Below are 24,215 nucleotides of genomic sequence, written 5' to 3'. Positions count from 1 at the left end.
TATAGTAATCTGTTTATATGTTATTTATTGTTTTTATATAAATGTGATGACTTATTACAGAGAGCGAAGGAGTGATGGATGATGATTAACGGCGAACTGGTAAAAGTAAATTGCACATGTGGTTTTATGGAAGAGGACGGTTTAATGATCTCTGTCTCTGCTGGCAACATGGACATTGTAATTTTATTGAAAAGGAAAAGGATGTTCCTGAGAAATACATTTTTTGCATATGTCAAAACTAAGAAATATTATCACGATCAAGACTGGATTAAGAAAGGAAAATTGTGAAGGTAATTTATTTATTAATATATTTACATTTATATTTAGATTGTGCGTGTGGTTATAATTAGTAATCTGTTTATATGTTATTTATTGATTTTTTAATTTGCAGCTTGTCTAACCGAACTCGAAAATCAGTATAAGATAAATCAAAGGACTGCAATGTTGAAGCGTTCTTATGACTTATGGTTGCTGCACTTTTACAAATTCAACAACTTCTTCACAGTCTGCGCGTAAAAATCAACCGTGGCACATTAAGTTGTAAAGTTATACGTCTGCCTTCTTGGAAAAGTTTTTTTGTCTGCATTATAACGACTAATTTGTTTGAATACGTTCTTTAAGATTACGTAGAGATACTTTGGACAGCAGTGAAGATTGCGTTCGGGATTTACTGCCAAGAGGCGGTTATCAGAGAGGTGCCGATAATTCGGGATATATGAGTGGCAAACAAGGTCGTTTTCCAACCCAGCGTAGAGATCGTAGAGACGAATATCGTCGTACTACTGATGACGAAGACACTGTTTTAAACAGCCAAGACGTTTCAAGCATTAATAAAGGTAATAATAATAATACTTATTGATCGCGCGTGTGCGTGCGTGCGTGCGTGCGCGTGTACACGTGTGCGTGTGTACGTGTGTGAAAGTCGTGCTTGATCGGTAGGCTGACGCGCATATTTGTATATATATATGAATACATTTAGAGTTAATCTATATACATTTGTTTAGGCAGTAATGCCGGCCCATGCGACTAATCGACCATGAATAGCAAGGAAGGAACACCCGTGAACGACGTATCTACGTTTAACAACAGTTCGCAAGGATCTAAAGGCCAAAAAGAACATCGGTCTCATCTTCCTCGTATGCAGCAGAGCAATAAGCCTAAAGAAGCTCTTATTAATGGTACAGTGGCTGAGCAACTACGTTGCGTTGTCGCTAATCGTCAATCGCTACTAACGTTGCTATGTTATACCTGATGAGAGTTATTAATTCCCAGCTCGTAATGTGACGCATACCGATACAAGGACTACACGATTATGGAACGCGACATGATTAGTCTACGCTCGTTGTTAAGACTGTTTGTTACCGACATAAGAATACGACAGTGTTTAAGAAATCGTCATTCTCTTTAAACACATTTAAGGACACCTAATATTAATATCCATGCATGGTTTAGTTTAATGATGGTAATTACACTGTCATGTTTGATATACGGATACATTCATTAGGAGATAGAGGAGTAGCATTTGGTAAGAAGGATTCCTTGATTGTGCCTCATTTTTATACCAAGCTTCTAATTTATGTGGATGTACCGTATGGTATATCTTGGTCACTCGTTAACGTTTAACGATCCAATATTAGACTGGATAACGTGCGGCTCGTACGTCAATTATTGCTCTGGATAGATTTTTCATCTAGATATGTCGCTCAGTACTTACACAATATATACAATTTGGTATTCGCAATGTGATGTTCTGGTATCGTTCCGATATCGAGTTTATTTAATTTAGCTTAATAGAGTCTTAATCCGATGGGCAAATTATTCAACATACTTTTCACGAATGTTCCGTATTGAGGTAAAATATGTATTGTTGCTTTGATACTTTATTACTTTATTACTTGATCCGATAATTTCGTTGATTATTTTGATACGCGCTGTCGGAGGTGATTATGAAAACCGAAAAACGAATGCGACATAACTAAGATGTAACTTGATGCGGCACAAGGAAAACGGATTTCTGTTATTATTTAATCGTAACAATGGTAGGCGGCAGCTTCAAGAAATTCTGGTTCAAAGGTGTTCCCAATGATGTTCCTTTCTATTTACTTGAGAAAATTTAGTTTTTGATTACGATTATTAGTAGAGTTATTTAACAACATTAGATTTTTACGTTTTAAAGCTGTGTTGATTAATAGCATTATGTTGATGACAAAAATCATTTGTTCGAATCTAACATGATCAGATGTACATAAGGAATTGATTTTTATTTCCGAATACACTTTTCATATAATTCAGCGTCTTTTCTTTCTTTTTTTCTCTTTTTTCTTTTCTTTTAACTATATATATATATATTATATATGTCTATATATGTATAATATATATATATATATATAATTAAAATAAATAAATATATATATATATATATATATATATATATAATTAAAATAAATAAATCTATATATATATATAAATAAATATATAATATATATACATATATATTTTTACTTTTATTACAGTCTAAGCATACACTATATCAAACTTTAAGATTCGATATCGAGTTTTTTTTGCATTGTTTCGTATGATTTAAAAAGAATGTAAATTTATACTTAGTAATACCAATGTATGATGTACCAGAGAGAAAGAATGATACATGTTTTATGATGGCAGCTTTCCAGCAAGCAACACAAGTCGACACAAGTATCGTTTTATCTTTGTTACTCATTCCCAAAAAAGAAAGATAGAACTATGTTTGTGTCGACTTGTGTCGCTTGCTGGAAAGCTCCTGATATCTAACTAAAGTACAGACTTAGTGCATACCTTTATTACTATAATACTACTTACAATTAGTTGAAATGTGGATATGTGAACAAATAAACTAGCTTTTTACTATACTAAGCTATAAAATAGATATGATTAATTGTTTTAAATTGATTATCAACATTTATTAAAAATCAGTTATCAATTTAAAACAGTTGTTTCTTCTTCCGGATATGATAATAACTAATAGGACGTATCTCATAAATTTTGCAAAAACACATGGCTGTTGATGCAATATATCGACACCTAACAAAATAGCTGTCATTTTATCTGAATATTCTTATGGTAGCCAAAAAACTGAGATATTCTCTAACTTGCTTGTTTCCGATATATTTGTATTGATTGTAATTTGATCATAATTTAAAAATAAAACATTTCTGTACGTAAACTGGCAATTAGTACAATAAACCTTGAATTTCCTTTAATATAAACGATGCGATATATGAATACGATTATGAGCTTATTTTGATCAAACTTAAGGCCATTGCACGTAACAAAGATTCAGCCATAATCGTAAGGTCGTAAAAAAATAAACCAATCATAATCGATTATTCTCCTTGCGTTTGAAGAATAATCGAGTGTGATTGGTCTATTTTCTTATAGCCTTACAATTATGACTAATGGCTTCTCCCCACAGGACGCGGAAACGCTTGCTGCGCAGCAAGGAGCGACGCGGTAACCAAGCAACGTGTCACTTTTCTGTAAGAACCAAAAGTTTATTAGCTACCGTGTCGCTTCTTGCCGCGCGGCAAGCGTTTCCGTGTTCTGTGGGCAGAAGCCATAAAAGTCTATCCAGACAAACTTGCATAGGTGCATAACCATATGCATAAAGAAACGGATTGGTCTATTTCCTTATGCACATGCATATGGACCAATCAATTCTCTTATGCTTATGTTTATGCGCTATGCAAGTTTGTCTGGATTGACCTTTAAACTTTGTTATGTGCAATAGCCTTTAAGGGCCCGGACACACAGTTTTTCGTAACAGTAACAGAAAGTTTCGACCAATCGCGTTGCTTGAATCGGGAACGTATGTACGACCGTATGTTCCCGAATCGAACAAAGCGATTGGTCGAAACTTTACTGTTACTGTTACGAAAAAGTGTGTGTCCGGGGCTTAAAGACCTTCAAGTGCACCATACACATGTGCATAAGGAAATAGACCAATCAATTTTCTTATGCTTACGCATTATGCGTTGTGCAGAAGTGTGTGCTCCCCGCCCCGCTTCACACATAAAATCCTATAAAGACATAAAAGGTAATAAGCATAAGAAAATCGATCAATTTTAATATAATATTTTCTTTTACTGGGATTACGGACAGCACAATACTTGATTGGGATTGGTCGATTTTCTTACACTTACATTTTACGTCTTTTCGGGATTTTATGTGTATAGGAAGTTTTAATAAAGATTTTTTAAGGCTCCCTTTTTTGCACTTTTTCAGCCAGTAAGCTAGGTGGACCTACACAATATTTATTAAGTTTTAGACAAATCGGTGAGGAAGCCACTTTTCTTCATAATTACCCGAAGATTTATTTAAATTATAAAATAGCGACTTTTCTCAAATAAAAATTACAAGAAAATGTTATCCTCAAATGATATCCAATTACGACAACAAGTAAGGAATTACACAGACTAAAACCAAAGGAGAGTATACGAGACAATGCAATAAAATTTTATATGTAACAAAAACAGATGGAGTTATCCTGTATGGTTAAAATATTGCAAAAATATTGGAGATACTGATTGAAAAAGTGCAGAAAGAAGTAGAAAGATATATAATATTTGAAAGAGATTACGCATATTATTTTTTAATCATGTTAAATGAATAAAGCACTAAAAAAGTATAAAATAAAAAAATTTTTTAAATAAAACCGACTTCAAAAAAGCTCTAAAAAGTAAGAAAAAATTTAAAGCTTATTTTATTTTTTTAAATTTTTTCTTATTTTTTACAGTTTTTTGAAGTCGGTTCTATCTTTTTTTAAATTTTTGAGCAATTTTTAAAATTTTAATTGTTTCTTCTAGTTTTTAAAATAGATTTATATATCAATTTCTATGTGACATAACAGTCACGTGTAAAATTTAATTTCATGATACAAAATTAAATATAATTTATTTTTAACCGACTTCAAAAAGGAGGTTCTCAATTCGGCGAGTATGATGTATGTAGATATGTCCACGATTTTTTCTGAAACTACTGGACGGATGCGGTTTTCACTGTAGAGCACTCCTTGCTCCGGAAAGTTTTAGTACATAAAATATCGCGTTAGAACATCAGGGTACGGAGCAGTAAGGAAATATGCTACTTAATAATTACAAGCAAATAATAAATTATTATTTTTGATTTGTATCAATTGAATAACGCACTAAAGAAGTATAAATTTAAAATAAAAATTTTTTTTAATAAAACCGATTTTTCAAAAAAGCTCTAAAAAGAATGAAAAAAATTAAATAATAAAGAAGATTTAAAAGGTATGAAATAATACTTTTAAGAATTTCTTTCAATGTTTTGAAGTCGGCGCCAAATTAATAATATTCTTAAGTATTTTTTTTTCAATTTTTTGAAGTCGGCGCCAAATTAATAATTACTAAATCAATTTGACGTCGACTTAAAAAAATTGAAAAGAATACTTATAGCGTTTTTTTTTTGCAGAACTGGAGCGCACTCAGTGCACATTAAAGCCGTCGTACACACAAATCAACGTAAAGTATATGTTTAATATAAACGGGTTAAGTCACGAAATCCTCAATATTCTTTATTGTACTATTTGGTAAGATACGTATTGGGTATTTTATCAGTCGAAATATTAGCATTTTACTTTAAATATTAGAGATTAAATCAGTATACAACGGCTTTAATGTGCACTGAGTGCGCACTAATTCTGCCAATGAAAAACGCTATTAAAAATATCATTAATTTGGCGCCGACTTCAAAAAATTGAAAAAAATTCTTAAAAGTATTATTTCATACTTTTGAGAGCTTCTTTATTTGTTAATTTTTTTCATTTTTTATTCTTTTTAGAGCTTTTTTTTAAAGTCCATCCTATTTAAAAGAAAAAAATTTGGTAATTATACAGTAATACGGACCACCCTCCGATGACCTTGACCTTGACATATGTTGTCAAGGTCACCCTCCTGAGTGACCTTCGGAAGGTTTTAGCCGTCGCTCGTTATTCGTTAAAAAGTTATTAACAAAAGAAGTTTGGAAAATATAGCAGCTATATTGAGTATAGGAAGGCATAAATGACTAATATATATGTCGAAATAGTTCACGCATACACTTTCCACGCAAAACGAGGTGCCACATGGGTTCGTGGCGCGCTTTACAAGCTCGTTTAAGTAGAGGTGGTATTAAACAAGATAAGTTAGTCGATCATCTATATGTAAAAAGAATTGGAGAAGACTCATTTTATGTATTACTAGATGACATAAAATAGGTGTATTCGGGAAATTAATAGAGAATATATAATGTTTTATTATGTATATATATAAACGAGCTTGTAAAGAGCGCCACGAACCCATGTGACAACTGAAGACTTTCCTTTGTTCATACATGTACTATTTCCACATATATATTAGTCGTTTAAGGCTGCGTTCGGAAAGCGCGCTATTAGCGCTATTGCATCATTCTATCTTTATCGCTCATCAAGTGTAGAACAAGGATAGAATAAGCAAATAGCGCTAATAGCGCGCTCCCGGAACGCAGCCTATGCCTTTCAATACTCAAAATAACTACTATATTGTCCAAACTTTTTTTGCTAATAACTTTTTAACGAATAACGAGCGACGGCTAAAATCTTCTGAAGGTCACCCAGGAGGGTGACCTTGACAACATATGTCAAGGTCAAGGTCATCGGAGGGTGGTCCGTATTACTGTATAATTACCAAAAATTTTTACGTTGACTCGTCGCATGACAAGAAAAAGCAAATATGTTTCTTTAAATTTTTAAACAATCATTGATATAACTGATGCTATAAATCATGATCGCATCAACGATGAAGATGGCTACAGCGTGTTTTATGTAATATATGATTCTTTTATTCTTTATGATTAAGGTATCATAAAGTTAAAAAAAAATAGCAGGAAAAAAAATAAAAAAGGAAAGAGGAGAGCCAAGAGAAGAGAAAAGGAGAGAGAGAGAGAGAGAGAGAGAGAGAGAGAGAGAGAGAGAGAGAGAGAGAGAGAGAGAGAGAGAGAGAGAGAGAGAGAGAGAGAGAGAGAGAGAGAGAGAGAGAGAGAGAGAGAGAGAGAGAGAGAGAGAGAGAGAGAGAAGTGCGAGTTTATGTATTGAGGGGAATATAGATGATTATTTTAAAGAAAAAAGAGAGGAAGGGGGAAGAGGAGAGGAAGAAGAAACGTTTAAAAGGAGTAGGAAATGGTGAGATTGCCAGAGGGAAAAGAACAGATGATAGGGATAATGAGTAAAATAATGGAGAAAATACGGGAATTAAGGAAAGAACAGAAAGAGCAAGGGGTAGAATGCAAGAAAGAGAGAGAAATGATAAGATATGAGATTAGGAATATGAGGACGGATGTGGAGGAGAGAGAGGTGAAATGGCAGAAGGAAAGGGAGGAATTAAAGAAGGAGATAGGAGAGTTGAGAGGAAGACTAGAGAGTATAAAGAAGGAGAGAAATGGGAGGAAGGAAGGGCAGGGAAAAGTGAAAGATGAAGGAAAGTGGGAGATAGGAAAAAGAGATAAAGCAATGAAAGCGAAGGTAAGAAAGCTAGAAAAGTGGAGAGAGTTAGAAGAGAGAGACAGAAGGAAAAACAATGTAGTAGTGAAAGGGATGGTGGTGAAGGAGGGAAGGGCGGAGAGAAGAGGGAGGAGAGGGAGAGTAGGAACCAGGATGTGGTGAGGCTGAGGGGAGGGGGGAAAGGAGTCAGAGAGAGTAAAGTGGGGTAAGTAAAAAGGAGTGAAAGAGAGGAAAAAGAGGGGAGAAAAAGAGAAGGGGAAAGAAAGAAATTAAGGAGGGAGGAAGAAAGGAAGGAACAGGAAGGAAGCCTAAAGATAGGCTTTTGGAATGTAGTGGGAGTGAAGGGAAAACAGAAAGGGTTTTGGGAAAGGATAAAAGAGTGGGATGTCGTGAGGTTGGTGGAGACGTGGCTGGAACAGGAGGAATGGGAGAAAATGAAGAATATGGTGCCAAAGGAGTTCAACTGGAGTATACAGGGTGCAAGGAAAGAAAGAGTTGGAAGAAAAGGAAGAGCAATAGGTGGAATAATGATGGGAGTCAGAAAAGGGTTAGAAGAGGAAGAAGAATGAGTGGAGAAGGAGAGTTCAATGATTAGAGAAGTAAGATGGAAGAAGGAGAAATGGGGAGATTGGCAACAGTTTACGTAAGCGGCAACTTGGATAAGATGATGGGTAAGATAAAATCGGTAAAAGAGGGGGAAGGGAGAGAGGAGAAATGGATATTGGGGGGCGATTTCAATGCGAGAACAGGGGAGAAAGGAGCGCTGGAGGATGGAGAAGAGGGAGTTGTTGAAAGAAAATTAAAAGATAAAATGATAAATAGGTAGGGGGAAGGGCTGATTAGATGGATGGAAGAGGAAGGATGGGAAATTATGAACGGAGCAAAGGAGGGAGATGAGGAGGGGGTGGTGACTTTTACAGGAGGAAGGGGGGAAACAGTGATCAATTACGCAATAGGAGATAGAAAAGCTTGGGAAAGAGTGACAAGATTGGAGATGGGGTGTGAGGTAGATTCGGATCACCAATCAGTAGCAGTACGGGTGGACAAAGGGGGGGGGTGGTGAGAGGAGAGGAACAATAGCGGAAGGAGAGAGGTGGGTTTAAAAGACGGACTGGTCGAAAGAGGCAAGAGAAGAGTTTAGAAGAAGGACGGAGGAGGTATAAATAGGTAGGGGGGCAATAGATAAAGAGGTCGAAAAGTTGACAAAAAGAATTAAGATGGAAGTAAGGGTGAGAAGAGTAAAAAGAGGGGCAGAAGGAAAGGGAGTATGGTGGGATGGGGACTGTAGGAAGAAGAGGGAGGAGGTAGAAAAGTTATTAAGAGACTGGAAAAGAGGAAGAAAACACAAAGAAGATCATAAGAGAAGAAAGAAGAAGTATAAGGAAATGTGTGAGGAAAAAGGAAGAAAAAAGGGAAATCTGCTGAAAGAGGCAAGGGAGGCGAGAACAGAGAAGCAGGTGTGGGAAGTAATAAACAAGGAAAGGAGAAGAAGGGTAGAAATTAATAAGGAGATAACAATAGAGGAGTGGGATAAATACTTTAGAGTGATGTTAGAAGGAACGGAATACAAGCGAAGGCTAGGAGAAGGAGAGGAGGGAGAGTAAGGGGCGGAGGGGGAAGTGGAGAAAGAGAAGGAGATAGGATGGGAGGAAGTAGAGAGAGTGCTGAAAGGGCTGAAAAAAGGTAAAGCGGCGGGAGAGGACGAGATAGGAAATGAAGTGTGGAGTTATGGGGGAAGTGGTTTAAGAAAGGCGTTATAGGAAGTATGCAGGAGAGTCCCTGGTAAAAATTACCGTTAGAAACAGTTAGAAACAGATAGAATTTCTGATGGTATGTAACGGAATCCTATCCGCTGTAACTGCAAGCTTGTCTAGCTCTATCCGTTTCTGTAAGCAGCACTATTGTATCTGCAAATACAGACAGAAAATGTAACGACGTATAACTGTATCTAATGGAAATCTATCGGCATACAGCATCTATAAGCTTTTGCAATAGAAAAACTTGTCTGTTTCTGTCCGCATTCTGTACGCATCAGATGCTGACGGTATCTATCCGTAATTGCGGATACCGCATCCATCTGCATCTGTACGCAATGTCGACCTACAAGAATTTGTCTGCAGCTACGAATACGAATCCTGTCTGTTTCTGTCCGCATTCTGTACGCATCAGATGCTGACGGTATCTATCCGTAATTGCGGATACCGCATCCATCTGCATCTGTACGCAATGTCGACTTATATAGGAATTTGTCTGCAACTACGGATGCGAATCCTGTCTGTTTTTGTCCGCATTCTGTACGCATCAGATGCTGACGGTATCTATCCGTAATTGCGGATACCGCATCCATCTGCATCTGTACGCAATGTCGACCTACAGGAATTTATCTGCAACTACGGATACGAATCCTGTCTGTTTCTATCCGCAGTCGGTACGCATCAGATGCTGACGGTATCTATCCGTAATTGCGGATACCGCATCCATCTGCATCTGTACGCAATGTCGACCTACAGGAATTTGTCTGCAACTACGGATGCGAATCCTGTCTGTTTTTGTCCGCATTCTGTACGCATCAGATGCTGACGGTATCCATCCGTAATTGCGGATACCGCATCCATCTGCATCTGTACGCAATGTCGACCTACAGGAATTTGTCTGCAACTACGAATACGAATCCTGTCTGTTTCTGTCCGCATTCTGTACGCATCAGATGCTGACGGTATCTATCCGTAATTGCGGATACCGCATCCATCTGCATCTGTACGCAATGTCGACCTATAGGAATTTGTCTGCAACTACAGATACGAATCCTGTATGTTTCTGTCCGCATTCTGTACGCATCAAATGCTGACGGTATCTATCCGTAATTGCGGATACCGCATCCATCTGTATCTTCGCGACGACGCCGCTAGGCGGCGCATGATGGAAAGCGTGTCTCACATTTAAAATACAACCAGCCATAATATATAAGCAGGCGTTCTGTCAGGCGACAACCAAAAAAATTACAGTGTCGTAACTAAAGGAATCCCTTCTCCTGGCGTTTAAAGGTAGAATCTACCTGATAACTACAAACCTCCCACAATGTACATGTATTTGCAGTAATAAGAAATGAATAAAATGCATTTGCAGTTAGAAACGGATAGAGCGGGCAAATCATAATTGCATGCAAATGCAGATAGATATCCTGCCTGGTTTTGCAATCAGATGCGGATAGACATTCAAAATTGGCTGCGTATAAAAACGGATAGGATTCATAATTCGTCTGCGCATAGGTTCAGATAGAAGTTCCGTTCCGTTAGGAATCAGTTAGATGCAGTTAGCCTTCCTCACCGTATTTGCGTACACAGTCTTATAGAATCTGCAACACTTTTCATCTGCTTCTATCCGTAATTGCAGGGAAAGAAACGCATAGTAAAACAGTCAGAAACGGATAGAATGCACGTTCTATCCGTTTCTAACGGTAATTTTTACCAGGGGTATGGAAAGGAGAGGGTTTTCCAGAGGCGTGGAAGGACGGAGTAGTCGTTCCAATAGCGAAAAAGAGGGGCAAAAGAGGTGAGTGAACATAGAGGGATTACGCTGATACCGACGGCGTACAAAATGTACGCGTCGATATTAGCAAATAGGTTGAGGGAAGAGATGGTGGAGAAGGGGATGATTCCAGAAAGCCAAGCAGGGTTTAGGAAGAGGAGAGGAGTGGTGGACAACATTTACACACTGAATTATGCGATAGGGAAGCGATTAAAGAGGAAAAAGAAGGCTTTTTTTGTCGATCTAAGGGCAGCATTTGATTCAGTGGACAGGAGGGTTTTTGGAAGATGTCTGAAAAAACCATGGGTGAGTGAGAGGTTGGGAAAGAGGATCATGGAAATATACGAGAAAACAAGGAGTGTAGTGAGGGTGGAGGAAAGATACGGAAGGAAATTTTGGACAGCGAGAGGGGTAAACGGAAAAATTAACAGAGCCGATCAGGATTTAAACTCGAAACCTTTCATTTTCTACCTTCGTAGTCTGTTACTGTGTGTTGCTTCACAATTGCTTTATCCCACATAACAAAATGTTGGCAGTATGCCGACAGCATGCCAGTAAATTTATCTCATAATTTCGCAGCAAGATCTTCTTATGCTATGTTTTTTATTCTATTCGATTTGATTTTTACTAACTTATAATCTGTTTTATCAATAAGTATGCCAGTTTACGTTGCATCTCAATTTTATATTTAAATATAAAACTGCATTATGAGAAAAATAAAAAAAAAGAAAAATTTAAATAGTTTTAGGACGTTACAAACATGTAAAATGATCTAATATTATCAATAATATATTCACTATTATTTAAACTGTACAATTAGTAAAAGAAATATGGGTAAATTTTATTTTTAATAATTGCTTTTGAATGATTCGTTTTTACGTCTATGGGTTTTTACGTCTATAATTATATAAGTAAATTAGGTCCTCATCAGCATTAATAAAGTGCGGTGTTTAGTTTTCGAGAAATAAGAAGGTGTTGCTTTAGAGGACCTATGTCGATATTAGCGACTTATCTCTTCACTTCTAATAAAAATATAAAAAATTTATGGTTGTATATTTGTGAAATAAAATAAATGCGCGCGCGGAGCGCGCGCCTGTGTTGTTCTATTCGTGAAATAAAATAAAAGCGCGCGCGTAAATATGAACAATTAAGTGTAGAACAAAAACAAATTGTTGATATTATTTTAGAAGCAACAATAAATAACAATAATACTTACAATAATACTTGTTTTTATATTGATGGTCCAGGTGGTACCGGTAAAACTTTTATTTATACAACATTGTATTATTTACTTAAAAGCAGAGGAAAAGTAGTAAGTACCATGGCATTTACTGGTATTGCTGCGACATTACTTCCAAATGGAAAAACAATACACAAAGTTTTTGGATTACCTGTACCTCTTTTCGCCGATTCTACATCGAACATTAAAGTTCAGTCTAAAGAAGCTGAAAATTTAAAACTTGTGGATGTTTTTGTTGTAGATGAAGCTCCTATGGCACCACGTTATGTATTAGAAATAATGGATCGAACATTACGCGATATAATGCAAAATGATTTATATTTCGGTGGTAAAATTGTTCTTCTTGGTGGAGATTTTAGACAATTATTACCTATAAAAGAAAGAGCTACGCGTTGTGAAATTATAAATTTATCGATAAAATTTAGTACTCTATGGAAACAATTTAAAATATTTTCATTGACACAAAATATGAGAATTTTACCTCAAGAAAAAGAATTTGCACAATTTTTATTAAATTTAGGTAACGGATCTTTAAATGATCACTCGGATAATATTCATATTCCAGAAAAATGTGTAGCAAACGTTAACTCTGATATGATAAAAGATATGTATGGAGACATTATAACACATAAACGATATAAAACTATGGCTAATCACGTTATATTGTTGCGCCCGAGCCGTGACGCCCGGTAGAAACCCGGAAGGCAGCCGCGAAGCGCTGTCTGACGACGTGCCTGACGACGAGCCGTGTATTTGTTTGTTGATGTTCATCGTTATTCAGATTCTTCGCTGGGCCTTCGTGTCGAACAGACGTGTTCACGAGCCCTTCGTTGTATTCGCTAATACCCATTAAACGAGTTCCTTTCTAATTGAGAGAGTCTTTATTCCCGGCAACGGGATCGCGCGCCGCGTTCGCGAGTGAGAGTGTTGTGAGTGCAGCGAACGCGCGGACGAGCGCAACATTTTGGGGGCTCGTCCGGGATAAAAGTATCCCGGACAGGATGACGACCACGCACACCCCACCGAGGACCCGTTCGCAGGCCGCGGCGTCGACGGCAACGGAGGCGGGCGCGACCCATCCGCAGGATGCGAGGGTAACGGAGGCTGAGACGGGCGCTTTCGAAGCTGTCTATTTGGAGCTTCAAAAGCTGCGTCAGGAGCGGCAGCTGGAGCAGCAGGAGCAACAGCTTTTCCGCAGCGAGTTGGAGGCTCGTTTGAGGGAACGCGACGCTGCGGTGGCACGTCTCCAGGAGCAACTCGCCGTACATCAGCTAAGTCCTTCCAATAACGTTTCTCGCGGCGAAATTTCGAATGAGGCGCCGCGGGAGATAGGCGCGGGTGAGGGCGCGTGTGCGGGGCGCGCCGCGTGCGGAAATTTGGTCGAGCCGCTGCGTGTGATGGGCGCGGGTGAGGGCGCGTGTGCGGGGCGCGCCGCGTGCGGAGGTTCGAGTGAGGCGTCGCGTGGTTTGAAGTTGAAGCCGGACACGTTTGACGGGACGGCGCCGCTTCGCGAATTCTTAGCGCAATTTCTTTTAATCGCGCGCGCGAATTTGTGGACCGAGGCGGAAAAGGCAGTCGTATTGGCATCGTGTCTGCGCGGGAAGGCACGGTCACTTCTCGAATCATGCGCCGATGGAATCGAATCTCTCACATTCGCGGAGCTCACTGAAAAGCTCGAGCTGCGTTTCGGAGAGGGGCACCTCTCACAAAATTATTACTCTCTTTTTACCAATAGGAAACAAAAATTCGGGGAGGAATACGCAGCGCTGGGCTCCGATCTTGAAAGGCTCTCGCGCCTGGCCTATCCCGAATGCACTTATGCTGTGCGGGATAAGATTGCTTGCTCACAGTTCGTTTCCGCTTTGTTTGATGGGTTTGTCAAGAGAACTTTACAATTGGAAGGGGTCACTTCATTAAAGATCGCGGTGGAAAGGGCGAAAGCGGTTAAAGCTATTCAGGGCGAAAGCTTTGGGGAAAGAAATAGAGGTGGAAAGTTTTTCAATAAAAATGGGGGAACTAATGAAACAGCAAATCCTATTTTGGGTGAACAAAAAGAGAAAGAGAACATAAAAGAAGGAGAAAAGGGAAGATTTGTTAAGAATAAGCCGAAGGAATGTTGGCTTTGCGGGAGGCAAGGGCATTTCCGTAACGAGTGTCCGGATAAAAAGGAAAACGCGGTTTAGTTGATCTCGGCGGGGAGAGATCAACTTGCGTGGATAAATCCCCGACGAAACGGTGTTTTCTTGTTAAAAGGGTGCATAAAGTTTTTAAAGATTATTGTTACACTGGTTTTCTAAATAATAAAGAATGCATTTTCAAAATAGATACGGGCTCTGATGTTTCTTTAATAAATAAGAAATTCGTTCGTGAAGGGGAACGGAGATTTCCGGTATTCGGTCGAAGGTTTAAGTATCCCACGGGGGAAGACGTTATGGTTGACTTTGAAATTCTCGCCAAGGTTGAACTTGGTAAAAACTCATTTGAGCTTCCAATATTAGTGTCGGATATTGCGGATGATTGTCTTCTGGGGGTGGATTTTCTCCGGAAGACAGATTTCGGTCAAGTTTGCGATTCTTTTTTTGGCGCACCTTCTGTTGTTCGAAGGATTGCCCAAACGGAGGATTCTGAGGAGTTCTCTCCCCTTTTGGAGGAGCTCCTTTCTAAAAATTCTAAGAATCTTTCCGATAATCAGCAAAATGTTTTTGTCGAATTCATTCGTGAATATCGGGATGTATTTTCTGAAAAGATTGTTGCGGGAAATTATGATGTAGTTAGACATGTAATTAACGTTGTAGATTCTCTCCCTATTAAACAGGTACCACGCAGAATCCCGTTTAACATGAGAAAGGAAGTCAATGAGATTATTGAGGAAATGAAGGAACAAGGAGTGATCGAAGCATCACAAAGTCCCTGGATTTCTCCTGCAGTATTAGTAAAAAAAAAGGATGGATCGATTAGATTCTGCGTGGATTATAGGAGATTGAATGATGTAACTATGAAAGACTCCTTTCCTTTACCACGAATTGACGATATCCTCGACCAGTTAGCAGGTAACACTTGGTTTTCTACACTCGATCTTAAAAGCGGATATTGGCAGGTGAAAATACATCCCGAGGATAGGGAAAAGACGGCCTTTTCTATTGGCAATGGTCTTTGGCAATTTACTGTGATGCCATTCGGATTGTGTAACGCCCCCGCGACTTTTCAACGTCTTATGGAAAAAGTTCTTCATGGTTTATTATTTAAGATTTGCTTAGTTTATCTGGACGATGTAATTATTTTCGGGAAGAATTTTAACGAAATGGTTGAGAATCTGAAAAAGGTTTTTCTTCGATTGCGAAAGGCTAATTTAAAAATCAATCCAAAAAAATGTGTCCTTTTTGAAAGAAATGTAAAATATTTAGGTCATGTAATTTCTTCCGAGGGCGTTGCAACAGATCCTGAAAAGATCTCTGCAGTGAGAGACTGGCCTGTCCCTCACACAAAGAAGCAATTGAGGAGTTTTCTCGGGTTTTGTTCCTATTATAGAAAATTCATTAGAGGATTTTCTTCAATAGCCAAGCCTTTATTTATTCTTACGGAAAATAAAGTTAAATTTGTTTGGGAAGAAAATTGTCAAAAGGCTTACGAAGAATTAAAACTTGTATTATCATCTTCCCCAATTCTATCTTTTCCTGATGGGGAAGGAGAATTTATTGTCGATACAGATGCTTCTGGTGTTGGGATTGGCGCGGTCCTTTCTCAGGAACAGGAAGGAAAAGAAAGAGTAATTGCTTATTATAGTCGTGTCCTAAATAAAGCAGAAAGAAATTATTGTGTGACTCGCCGCGAACTTTTGGCGATTGTCGACTCTCTTAAATCTTTTCGCCATTACCTTTTGGGGCGAAAATTTTTAATTCGCACGGATCATGTCTCTTTGAAGTGGTTAATGTCCTTCAAAGATTTAGAAGGGCAATTGGCTCGTTGGTTGGAGAGACTCCAACAGTTTGAATTTTCTGTGGTTCATTGTAAAGGCTTTTCTCACAAGAATGCCGACGGTTTATCAAGGCGACTGTGTGAGATGGAAAATTGTCAGTATTGTGCAAAGGTGGAAAGAAAATCTTTTCAAGGACAAGAAGAGACTGTTGCTCGAATCTCCTTAGACACTGGAAGTCTGGAACTTTGGCGAAAGGAGCAGAGATTGGATCCGGACATTTCTTTAATTTTACAGGCGAAGGAGGTAGGTGTTCGTCCTCCTCGTTCTGAAATAGCATCAGGAGATATTTCTTCTCAGATTTATTGGGCATACTGGGATGCTCTTGTTGTTAAAGATAATATTCTTTATAAGAAGTGGGAAGCCCCTAATCTAAATTCTGTTCATTTTCAGCTGGTGGTTCCTCGAAGTCAGGCTGCCAGAATTTTAGAGGAAGCTCACGATTCTTCTTCGGGAGGGCATTTTGGGATGAATAAGACCTTAAGTAAAATCCGTCGACGTTTTTATTGGGCTACCTGTAAGCGCGATGTGGAAGACTGGTGCAGATCTTGTCGTGTCTGTGTAGCCAAGAGGGGTCCCTCAGGCAAGGGAAAATCTCCTCTTCAAATTTATAACGTGGGGACCCCTTTTCAGAGGGTACAAATGGATATACTTGGTCTCCTCCCAAGAACTTCCGCCGGGAACAAATATTTACTTGTGATCGTTGATTGCTTCACTAAATGGGTAGAAGCTTTTCCAGTCAAGAATATTAGGACAAGGACTATCGCCGAGATCTTCGTTAACGAGGTTATCTCCAGACACGGAGTACCCTCAGAAATCCACACTGACCAAGGGCGAAATTTTGAGTCTAAATTATTTTGGGAATTAGTGTACCTTCTGGGAATTAAAAAGACAAGGACTACTCCTTTACATCCCCAGTCGGATGGCCAAGTCGAACGTCAACATCAGACGATAACGAATTTCTTGGCGAAATTTGTCTCTGAGAATCAAAAAGATTGGGATAGGTGGATTCCCATGTTTCTACTGGCATTTAGATCATCTAAGCATGAGACCACGGGTCTCACTCCAGCAGAGTTATATTTCGCTAGAGACTTAAGACTTTCTCTAGATTTGTTACAAGGTAATTCTCCGGGCGTTCAGGAGCAGGAATCTTCCGGGAATTACGTCCAGGACTTGAGGAAGAGATTAGGAAGAATTCATTTTGAGGCGAGAGAGAGAATGTCGTTGAGATCTTCGAAGACTAAACCTGGTATGATGAGAGAGCGAGATCATTTCTTTTCCAAGAGGGGCAGAAAGTTTGGCTGTTTAATCCTCAAAGGAGGAGAGGGAGGGCTCCTAAGTTGCAGAGCAGTTGGGAGGGCCCATATTCTATAGTTAGGAAATTAAGTGATGTAGTGTTCTGTATTCACAGGTCTCCTCGGAATAGGAAGAAGATTGTACATGCTGATAGGTTAGCTCCTTTCGTAGAGAGACATTTGGGTTAGGTCGTGACGCGAGGAGTCTAGCGGAGCCCGAGGGGAGAGGGGAAATAATTCTTATTTATGTTTACAATGTTTACACGTTTTAATTGTTTTTCAGTTACTCGAGAAGGAGGGAAGAAGGGAGTGCCAGAGGCGGCTACGGACGAGGAACGACTCCGACTTCTGCGGAGGCCGAGTGGACCTTCTCCTCCTTCGAGTTTCGTTTTTGTTTTCTCCTTCAAGGAAGACCCCCTTTTTTTAAGAAGACCGCCTTTCCCGAGGTTTTCGATCCGTGGTTTTCCGAGGGACTACGGGCAAATGCCAAGGCGGAGGCTTGGGGAGTCCTTTGGACAAAGGGTCCACGGTAGTTACATTTCCCCCCCCTTGCCTGAAAAAGGAAGAAAGAAGGCCGCAAGTCCTCAAGACAGAAGAGGAGCACAGGCGGCGGATCGGTCAGAGATTTGCCTGATGAGGATGCAGCCTGGTAACCCGAGAGTTTCACTTCGGGGAGGGCAAGAAGGAAAAAAAAAGAAGCATCGAGGCATTGAGATCCCGGAAGAACGGCTGTAAACTACCTCCTTGATTGTCGGGACGACAATCTGGAAGAGGGAGGGCAGTGTTGCGCCCGAGCCGTGACGCCCGGTAGAAACCCGGAAGGCAGCCGCGAAGCGCTGTCTGACGACGTGCCTGACGACGAGCCGTGTATTTGTTTGTTGATGTTCATCGTCATTCAGATTCTTCGCTGGGCCTTCGTGTCGAACAGACGTGTTCACGAGCCCTTCGTTGTATTCGCTAATACCCATTAAACGAGTTCCTTTCTAATTGAGAGAGTCTTTATTCCCGGCAACGGGATCGCGCGCCGCGTTCGCGAGTGAGAGTGTTGTGAGTGCAGCGAACGCGCGGACGAGCGCAACATTTTATCTGCAAGAAATGTCGATGTTGATGAAATAAACGAAAAAGTAGTAAGTTTGTTGGATGAAACAACAGAGAGAGTTTATACAAGTGTAGATACTCCTGAAACGACTGGAGATAATGAAGATATACATGAAATAATTTTGACAGAATATCTTAACTCTTTAAACCCAACGTGTCTCCCACCGCATGAATTACGTTTGAGAAAATACACTGTTGTCATACTTATTAGAAATCTTAGTATTAATGAAGGTTTATGCAATGGTACCAGATTATTAGTTTTAGATTTAGATAATAACTTATTGCGTTGCGAAATTTTGACAGGTAACAAGACTGGAGAAATTATCTTTCTTAATCGTATCACTTTATATTGCGAAAATGTATATCCATTCACTTTCAAAAGAAGACAATTTCCGGTGAAATTAGCATTTGCTATGACTATAAATAAATCGCAAGGTCAGACCTTTGACAAAATTGCAATAGATCTTCGAAAAAATATTTTTAATCATGGACAATTGTATGTTGTATTTTCGCGAGTTCGTTCTTGGGATTCGTTAAAAGTTTATTTAAATAATGATAATTTATCTAACGAAGTAAAAAATTAAGTTTATAAAGAAATACTTGATTAATAAAACGTAATGAATAACAAATAAGTAATAATATATGACAAATTAATGCAAAAAAATGGCAGAGTAAATAAAAATCCAAATAATAATTATGGAATGAATAATAACTCTTGATATCTTATGAAATATAACTCTTCAACTTTTAGGCAAATGCGATTAGTTATTTCCAATGGACTAATCAACGATTAAGTTAATCAGAGCTTAGTCGAAGTGGTCTTAAGAGCATAATTAACAAAAAGTCAACAGAAAGTTGACTTTCATAAGTCGACCAAAAGTCGACTTTTCGTCATGACAAAGTTGGCTTTTGTCTTTAAAAAAGTTGACTTCTCTGCCAAGTCAGTTTTGGTGCAAGTCGACTTCAAGTCGACTTAAAGACGACTTTTTGCTCTTAGGGTAATTCTGACTGGAATTGAAATTAACTTCGATTTTTTGATTGAAATTAGTTTTGACTTTGATTGAAATTGGTTCTAATTTAAATTGAAATTTACTTGGATTTTATTTTGACTTAAATTAAAATTAATTTTGACTAAAATTGATTTTGACTTTGATTAAAATTGGCTTTCATTCGAATTAAAATTAATTTTGACTTGGATTAAAGCTAATCTTAACCTGAACTGAAATCGGCTTTGACTTGAATTATTCTTTGTTTAATTTGGATTGAAATTAACTTTAACTTGGGTAGAAGTTAACTTTCATTAGGATTATTGGATAAAAATTTAATTTAAATGAATACAAAAGCTAAAGATAAGTTAGACGAAAATAAATTTAAAAAAAAAATTTATAAAAATTTAAAGTCAGAAAAAAAAGAAAAAATTAGTTAAGAATAATCCAAATAATCCAAATAAGATAAAATAAAAAATTTGAATAATATTATACAAGAAAAATTTAAAAGGAAATTATATATATAATTAATAATATAATAATAAACTATATGTTATGGAAAAATAGAAGTAAAAATTAATTTTAAAAAATTGAAAGAGAAAAAGGGAAAAATTTAAACAACGAACAATAATTATAAAAAAAGTTAAATTAAAAATCTCATTTTATATATTTGTAACAAAGTATTAAGAAAAAAAAGAGAGGAAGAAAGAAAGGGAGAAAAGGAACAGAGAAGAGAAAGAGGGATAAAGAAGGGAGAGAGAGAGAGAGAGAGAGAGAGAGAGAGAGAGAGAGAGAGAGAGAGAGAGAGAGAGAGAGAGAGAGAGAGAGAGAGAGAGAGAGAGAGAGAGAGAGAGAGAGAGAGAGAGAGAGAGAGAGAGAGAGAGAGAGAGAGAGAGAGAGAGAGAGAGAGAGAGAGAGAGAGAGAGAGAGAGAGAGAGAGAGAGAGAGAGAGAGAGAGAGAGAGAGAGAGAGAGAGAGAGAGAGAGAGAGAGAGAGAGAGAGAGAGAGAGAGAGAGAGAGAGAGAGAGAGAGGAAGAGAGGAAGGAGGGAGAGAAAAAAACAGAAAAAGACAGAAAGAAAAAGAGAGCAAGGTGAAGTAGAGAGAAACAGGGAAAGAAGAAAGGAGGGAGGGAGGAGGAGGGAAAAAAAAGGGAGAAATGGGCAAAATCAAATAAAGAAGGGAGTCAAAAAAAAGAAAGCAAAGAGGAAGAGAGAGGGAGAGAGAGAGAGCAAGAAGAAAAGAAAAAAAAGACATCAAAAAGAGGTAAAATCTTTTAATGACATTAAATTTATATATATAATAATCATTTCTTATAAATTTCCTTTTAACAAATTATTTGGAGAGAAGAGAATTAGTTTTTTTTTTACAAATTTAACTTTACCTATTAATTAATGAAAATTGATACTATGTTGTACCTTCTTGATTTATTTGTTGCAGGACATTACTGTTTACTGGTACATCTTCAAAAAAATTTAACAGAATTGTCATTATTTATGCACATTTCTTTTGGGATGATTAAAAATTAAAGCAGAAAAGTAAATAAATACCAGCCAAATGAGTTCCGACGAGGTAAGTTTAAACTATTTTTTTATACATATTTACATATACATATAGATATACGTATATGTATATGTAAATATGTATATGTAAATACATATATGTATATGTATATCTATATGTATATGTATATGTATATACATATAGTCTACATACATATACTTATGGTAAAAAAATTGTTCATTTTATATAATTTTATAGATTTATACTTACGTACAAAGAATTTTTAAAGGGACAAAAGCTTATTTATTATTATATCAAATTATGTTCAATTAAACATGATTATCCCTTAAATGCCACACCTCTCAAGAATCTCGTAAATGACACATGGGGTCTAAAAGACCCCAGCATGAAAAATGTCTCCTTACTTATTGATTTTTTGATATTTAGTTATGAAAATTATTTTCAATGTTGTTCAAGGCTTAGAAAAGAGAATAAAATGCTTATATTGTTAAAATTTCAATTTCAACATAGTATAAAAAATTAAGATCGCCAACAGTTAAAATATTGGCTCCAAAATCAAAAAAATAATAAATAATAAATAAATAAATATGAGCTCCATTTTTGGCGGAAACATTTGAAAATATATCATTCTAAAGGGTCTGGGGTCGGCTGGACCCCGGGTGGCATTTAAGGGTTATATATGTATAAATCATTTTTTTCCTTCAGAAATTTTTTCAATAAAAGCTTGTGTAAATCTATAAAACCATATAGAATTTTGTTTTAAATTATATTTTATTGATGCATTTATATGAAAATGTATTTGATAATTTATCAGATAACAACTCAGGATCTTCAAGCTCCAGTAGTGGCTATAGTTCCAGATTAAACTCCTTTTCAAGAAGTTTATTCAATAGTTCTGTCAGCTCTTCAGCCAGTTCCAGAGATCGAGAGAGAAAGAAAAGTTATAGCAAAAATGCTGATGTCTCATCGAGACATGACAATAAAGAGAAGAATAGGGATAAAGAAAGAGAGAGGGAAAGGACAGAGATCGTTGATAAAGAAAGGAGGAAAGGAAACAATGCTATTTCCGAAAAAATTAAACAAAAAGGACGATCCAGGTATCGTATCTGTTATAAAATTAACTCTTAATTTTTTTGTTCATATTTTGTTTATATTTAATTATTAAGTTAATAGTTGTTCGATGACCGATTGTTTTATCGTTAAGCTATACAATATTTTGAATTGTATTTTATTCATGCATTTATATGAAAATGTATTCGATAATTCATCAGACAACAGCTCAGGATCTTCAAGCTCCAGCAGTGGCTGTAGTTCTAGATCAAGCTCCTCTTCCAGTAGTTCATACAGTAGTTCTGTCAGCTCTTCAGCCAGTTCCAGAAATTTCGGGAGGAAGAGAAGTCGTAGCAAAAGTGCCGTGCCTCACGGAGATATGATAATAAGGAGAAGGAAAGGGACAAAGAAAGAGAGAGAAAAAGGGATAGGAACAAGGATAAAAATCGTAATAAAGAAAGAAAGAAAGAAAACAATGCTATTTCCGAAAAAGCTAAACAAAAATCGACGATCCAGGTATCGTATCTGTTATAAAATTGACTCTTTTTTAATTTTTTTGGTTTATATTTAATTATCGAGTTAATAGTTGTTTTTTAATTTTACAGATCTCCTTCCCTACATAGAAAGCGCAGAGAGCGTTCACCGATTCCTAGACTAACAAAAATACACATCGGTCATCTAATACGGAACGTCACCAAAGACCATGTCGTACAAATATTTCCGGCATATAATCAAATTAAGATAGTTGACTTTGCTTTAGATAAGTTTCATCCCAATCAGTTATATCGAATTTGAAACTCCGGATGAAGCCGAAAATACTATGAAACATATGGACGGAGGTAAAATGCGATTCATATCGATTTTGTACTTAATAGACTATTTTATGATCATGTTAACGCATCTCGTCTATTCACAGGACAAATATATATATATATATATATATATCTATATATATAAAGGAAGATGTCCTGACTCACTCACTCACTCACTCACTCACTCACTCATCAACGCCCAGCCCAAACCCCTGAACCGAATTTTTACCAAAAGTATATGAAATAGGGGTAGAATTTTCCGGGGAGTGCCACTAAGAAGGGATTTTTAGAAATTCGAGCCCTAACGGGGTGAAAAGGAGTAAAACGTGTTTTCACGGATTCTTTAATATCGCTCAGCCTAAACCTCTGAACCGAATTTTTATCAAAAGTATATGAAATAGGGGTAGAATTTTCCGGGGAGTGCCACTATGTGTATAGTTTTTTGTTACTGATTTTCTGGAAACCGGTTTTTTTAATTTTTCTAATTTTTCTAATTTTTGTTTTCTAATTTTTTTAATTTTTCGGGAAATAATTGATTGAATCTTAAAGAATTATAGACCAAACAGGGGTAGAAATTTCCGGGGAGTGCTATAAAGTGTATAATTTTTCGTTACCGATCTTTTTGGAAGCCGGTATCGAAATTTTTTTAATTTTTCGGGAATTAATTGACCGAATCTTAAAGAATTGTATATATATTACGCCCAGCCCAAACCCCTGAATCGAATTTTCACCAAAAATATGAAATAGGAGTAGAATTTTCCGGGGAGTGCCACTATGTGTATAGTTTTTCGTTACCGATTTCCTGGAAACCGGTTTTTTTAATTCTTCTAATTTTTCGAGAAATAATTGACCGAATCTCAAACCCCTGAACCGAATTTTTACCATAAGTATATGAAATAGGGGTAGAATTTTCCGGGGAGTGCCACTATGTGTATAGTTTTTTGTTACTGATTTTCTGGAAACCGGTTTTTTTAATTTTTCTAATTTTTCTAATTTTTGTTTTCTAATTTTTTTAATTTTTCGGGAAATAATTGATTGAATCTTAAAGAATTATAGACCAAACAGGGGTAGAAATTTCCGGGGAGTGCTATAAAGTGTATAATTTTTCGTTACCGATCTTTTTGGAAGCCGGTATCGAAATTTTTTTAATTTTTCGGGAATTAATTGACCGAATCTTAAAGAATTGTATATATATTAC

General features: G+C 37.2%; 2 long non-coding RNA genes across 2 annotated transcripts; both read left to right on the top strand.

The window, feature by feature from the left end:
* The first annotated feature begins 546 nt into the window (after positions 1-546).
* On the top strand, positions 547-1,876 carry LOC139781861 (uncharacterized). The gene is made up of 2 exons (XR_011720712.1): positions 547-836; positions 1,005-1,876. It is a non-coding gene; the product is annotated as an uncharacterized lncRNA (long non-coding RNA).
* An 18,850-nt stretch (positions 1,877-20,726) lies between these two features.
* LOC139781856 (uncharacterized) lies at positions 20,727-23,984 on the top strand. Its single transcript, XR_011720709.1, has 4 exons — positions 20,727-21,203; positions 21,970-22,252; positions 22,427-22,721; positions 22,811-23,984. It is a non-coding gene; the product is annotated as an uncharacterized lncRNA (long non-coding RNA).
* The last annotated feature ends 231 nt before the right edge of the window (positions 23,985-24,215 follow it).

Source organism: Temnothorax nylanderi, unplaced genomic scaffold, assembly GCF_030848795.1.
Source record: "Temnothorax nylanderi isolate EJ_2023f unplaced genomic scaffold, tnyl_v1.0 TNYL_tig0369_pilon, whole genome shotgun sequence".
In the NCBI taxonomy this organism is placed as follows: Eukaryota; Metazoa; Arthropoda; class Insecta; order Hymenoptera; family Formicidae; genus Temnothorax; species Temnothorax nylanderi.
This window is presented reverse-complemented; position numbering and strand designations above follow the sequence as displayed.